Genomic DNA, 5,436 nt, shown 5'->3' with positions numbered 1-5,436 from the left:
GTTGGCTGGCATTAGGGCCAGCTCTTGCGACAGCTGGCCAAAGGGATCCAGCTGCTTCTGCTAAAAAGGACAGGGTAGAGCTAAGGATGCTTGTCTCCTAGCAACGGGATGCTGGAGTCAACCATTTGTTCCCATTGCTAGGAGACAATAGCAAAGCCGTGGCAACCATAGAGAGGAGCAACTGCCACACTGGCTTGGGCCTACTTGCTCTTGCTAGAGAAGCCTTCTCCGCACGGAGGTTTCCTAGACGGGTTGGGAGAAGTGCTTCTTGAACCAACCCACCTCGGTTCCTCTGCGGAGTGGGAATTCTGGGATACGTAGTCCCTGATCCTTCCAAAGGCCTCGAGGCCACCTTGCAATCCAAGCCAAGGCCTCCCCACCCCCCTTCAATCCTTAAGCCCACCTGGATGCTTTATTATTTGCTGGGCTCAAGAGGTGGCTCCAGTTGAAGATAATAGCATCAACCATATCCCATAAAGTGCTTGGATTAAAAAGGATGCATAAAATAGTAAAATCCCGAAGGATCCAAGGACTCTTAATAACAATTCACATATAAACACGCTCCTTCCCAGAAGTCGACTTACATCCGGAATGGAGCCCCAAACTTACATTGCTAAGCAAGGCACTTGTTAAGTGAGTTTGCCCCCATTTTACGCACAGTTGAGTCAGAAGAAAAATCCAATTTCAAGCCATGAATAAAATGGAGGCGGATGGGAAATAAAAAGATTTATTGGTGAACAGAACTACCGACTAGTTTGTGGTTCTGGGGCAGCTGATGAAATGGAGCTGAGAGTGGGTGGGTTTTTAATATGTCTTGATTCCTAGGGGCTCACGTAGGGGTCAGGGCTGGCTCTATAGGCAAAAGGGGAAATGCAAATCCTAGGTGTTTGTCTGAGCTAATCTTGTCAGCCTTTGGCTCGCTTAATTGTGTGGCTTATCTGGAATCTCCATCTGACCCAGTGTTTCTGAATAGATTACCAAAACTGCATTTCTAAAAGCTGGCCTCCTCAGTTTCTGCTTGAGGGCAGGGAGACTGGGGCTGGTTTCTGCCTCCCTTAAGATTCCTCCCCCCCCTTTTCTCCTTTAGGGAAAATATTATATCCTGCCTTTTTAAAAATATTCCTCAAAATATTTCATTCCCTAGGAAGGTGAGCGGGTGCTGACTTTCTACAGTTACTAAGCAAACCAGTGCAGTAGTTCAGTTAGTAACATGGTTGTAAAGTGAATCTGGCTTCCCCATGGATTTTGCTTGTCCGAAGGTCATAATAGGGAATCAAATGACCCCGGGACGCTGCAACGGTTATAAACACGAGTTCGGATGTTGATCATGGGACCATGGTGGTGCTGACCAGTGGTCATAAGTGTGAAACCTGGTCATCAGTGGCTTTTTTTCATTGCTGTTGTAACTTTGAAAAGGTCCCTCTAAGGAATGGTTGTAACTCAAGGACTATGTTTATTCATTCATATGAAAATACAGCCAATCAGCAATTACATTCTTCGATGCAAATAGGCCACCATGGCTTCCTTTCTTTCTAGGCTGCCTAATTGGAAACAGCAAGTTTTGTTTTGCTGAAAAAAGGGGAAAAATATCCCAACAATACTTGGGCTTTTTAGCTTTGTGGGAGGCATTGTTTTATTGCAATCAGCTGAACCATAAAGTAATTCACTTTATGATTTACAGCGGGAAAACCTCACCCTACTTCTCAGTCTTCCTACGCAGAGAAAATGTATTGCCACCTTCTCTGTCGCAACCACCAAGCATTTCCCACCAACATTCAGTGAAACGTTTTGGAGACTCCAGAATATTAAGAGAGCTGCTTCTTCTTCCATCTTTCATTCTTGCATACAGGGTTGCTCATGCCCCTAGGCCAGGGGTCAGCAAACTGCGGCTCTGGAGCCACATGTGGCTCTTCCCTAACTCTGCTGCAGCTCCGTCACCGGTCGGCGTAGTGGTGGGTTTCAATTTTTTTTAGAACCGCTTCTGTAGGTGTGGCCTGCTTTGTGGGAGTGGCTTGCTGGCCATGTAACCAGGTGGGAGTGACTTGCCAGCCATGTGACAGGGGTGTGGCCAACTTGTAAAATGTGGTGAAACTCACTTAAGAACGCTCTTGCTTAGCAACCAAAATGTTGGTTCAGGAACTCTGGCATTTGAAGCACGCAAGTCTTAAAGCTATCAAGTTATAAGATCCTTGCACCCCTAATCCTTTAGGAAAAAAAACCCCAGGGGTGTTCAAACTTGACAGCTTTAAGACTTGTGGATTTCAACTCCCAGAATTCCTCCTCCAGTCATGTTGGCTCAGGAACTCTGGCATTTGAAGCACGCAAGTCTTAAAGCTGTCACGTTACAAGACCCTTGAACTCCTAACCCTTTAGAAAAAAAAAACCCTAGAGGTGTTCAAACTTGACAGCTTTAAGACCTGTGGACTTCAACTCCCAGAATTCCTCCTCTTGCTCTTCATCTTGATGATGTGTGGACGGGCAGGGGGATGGAGCTGGAACCGGTTCTAAACGGCACTGAAGATTTGTGGAACCTCTTCTATAGAAGAGGTTAGAACTGGCAGAAACCCACCCTTGGGTTGGTGCCACAATTTCGAGAGGAGCTTCCGGTGGGGGGGGGGAGAGAAGCACAGCGCGCCAGGAGAAGACTCTATGGCAAGGGGAGGGTTTCTCAGTTGTCTCCACAATTGATAAGGCTTTTGGTTAGGACAGGTAGAGGAAAAAGTACGCCGCGCTAGGAGGGGACTCTATGGTGGGTGAACTGAACTTCCGGTCAGCTCCAGAATTGAACATGGGGCTTCCGGTTAGGACCTTTGTGGCTCCTGGTGTTTTCTTTTCTGTGGGAAACGGGTCCAAATGGCTCTTTGAGTGTTTAAGTTTCCCAACCCCTGTCCTAGGCTCTGGGAATCAGAATCACGGCTTAAATTTACCTACTTTTGTGGTTTGTGGTGGAAAAGAAAAGCAAACATTAAAGACAATATTAATGTTAGTGTTCCCACAGAACTCAAATGTTAAGGGAATTAGGATAAACAATAGTGTGTAATGTGTGCACCGACATGGTGAGTGGCCCAAAGTCACCCAACCATCTTTCATGCCTAAGCCGGGACTAGAACTCACAGTCTCCTGGTGATTGACCCAGAAACCCAGCTGGCTTTCAGAGCTAAGGCAGGATTAGAACTCACTCACCTTGCTTCACCTTGTGAAGTCCACAAAATACTAATTCTGGGAATTGAAGACTAAAATACTATATGAGCTTCAAGAGATTAGCAGCTTCTTCGTACTGCTGAACTGATGTGGTTCAGAAGTGCTGCCGATATTATAAATCCCAGGTCACTCTGGGTGTTTTTAATGGAACACCCAGTTCAGATCACACTAGATTTTGAAATCTTCCTTTGGCTCGTAACATGTGCCGAGGTGGCGCAGTGGTTAGAGTGCAGCGCTGCAGGCTACTTCAGCTGACTGCAGTTCTGCAGTTCAGCTGTTCAAATCTCACGGGCTCAGGGTTGACTCAGCCTTCCATCCTTCCGAGGTGGATAAAATGAGGACCCGGATTGTTGTTGGGGGAAATATGCTGACTCTGTAAACCGCTTAGAGAGGGCTGAAAGCCCTATGAAGCGGTATATAAGTCTAACTGCTATTGCTATTGCTATGTGGGGAAGAGACTGGACTGTCACCTGTCAGAAATGGTGTAGGATCTCCTGCTTGGGCAGGGTGGGGGGGGGTTTGGACTAGATGACCTACAAGGTCCTTTCCAACTCTGTTAATTGGTTAAAATCTGTTTCTTGATCTGTGAGAATCAAAATCTACCAATCTGCTCCCTTATTAACAAATGGGTGTATGCCGAAATGGACCTCGTTATGCATCGCATTATAACCTCCTTGCTTAATTTTTTTTTTCCAATCATTAGGAAGGACAAAGAGCTGCAAAAAACGCTGAGGAACTGGAAAGTTTATTCAACCGCAGGTTTCTGAAATATTAGCAGCATCACCCACAGATTTTCTTTTACGTAATCTTGCAACATGTTTTAAAACGAGGGCAGAGATGCACAAAGTACCATTTCTGCGGAATGACAGCATGCAAAGTTGGAGCATTCTCGTTTTATATCGATGGTGAGATGATTTTTTTGAATCTGTTAAGAGGCTTTTCGAGCTCTCCATTCTTTTACCCTGCTTGGTTGGATAGACTGGAAGAGCCAGTTTGACAGAGCCTGCCAACACTGAAATAAAGCTAACAGGAAATGAAAAAAGGTTGGTTTTTTTTGTTTTTTTAGGGGGTGGGGGAGAGATGACAATCAGAAGGACTCTCCATCCAACAAAGTGCCTGGAAGTGTCAGGGACTCTCTTGCACAACTCAGTTTTGCCCGCCCCCCCCTCCACAATTTATTTAAACTGAATATATTTTAAAACATTTTTTAAAAAACAGCTGAAAACTTCACACTTGGCCCATACAGAACACAGGCAGTCCTCAATTTATGACCCCAATTGAGCCCAAGATTTCTGTTACCAAGTGAGACATTTGTTAAGTGACCTTTGCCCCGCTTTACAACCTTTCTTCCCATGGTTGTTAAAGTGAATCACTGCAGCTGATAAGTTAGTAACCTGGTTGTTAAGTGAATCACTGCAGTTGATAAGTTAGTAACCTGGTTGTTAAGTGAATCACTGCAGTTGATAAGCTAGTAACATGGTTGTTAAGTGAATCACTGCAGTTGATAAGTTAGTAACCTGGTTGTTAAGTGAATCACTGCAGTTGATAAGTTAGTAACCTGGTTGTTAAGCGAATCACTGCAGTTGATAAGCTAGTAACCTGGTTGTTAAGTGAATCACTGCAGTTGATAAGTTAGTAACCTGGTTGTTAAGTGAATCACTGCAGTTGATAAGTTAGTAACCTGGTTGTTAAGTGAATCACAGCAGTTGATAAGTTGGTAACCTGGTTGTTAAGTGAATTGCTGCAGTTGATAAGCTAGTAACCTGGTTGTTAAGTGAATCACTGCAGTTGATAAGTTTGTAACCTGGTTGTTAAGTGAATCACTGCAGTTGATAAGTTAGTAACCTGATTGTTAAGTGAATCACTGCAGTTGATAAGTTATTAACCTGGTTGTTAAGTGAATCACTGCAGTTGATAAGTTAGTAACCTGGTTGTTAAGTGAATCTGGCTTCCCCATTGACTTTGCTTGACATTCCGACCGTTATAAAAACAGTACCTGCCTGTTGCCAAGCAACCAAATTTTGATCATGTGATCGTGGGGATGCTACAACGGTCACTAAATGAACGGTTGTAAGTCGAGGACTACCTTGTGTTGATTGAGGGTCCATTAGCAAAATTTTAAAAGCTTGATGGAGTTGCTGTTTTCCTCCCATTTATTCCCAAGGGAATCAAGATGGACCAATCTTGAGGTTCTTCCTAACCCTTTCCTGTTTTTCTGCCGCATCCTTTCATAAC

Source organism: Thamnophis elegans, chromosome 9 (genome assembly GCF_009769535.1).
Source record: "Thamnophis elegans isolate rThaEle1 chromosome 9, rThaEle1.pri, whole genome shotgun sequence".
NCBI classification, from domain to species: Eukaryota; Metazoa; Chordata; class Lepidosauria; order Squamata; family Colubridae; genus Thamnophis; species Thamnophis elegans.
The sequence above is the reverse complement of the archived record's forward strand: the minus strand, read 5'-3'. Positions refer to the sequence as shown.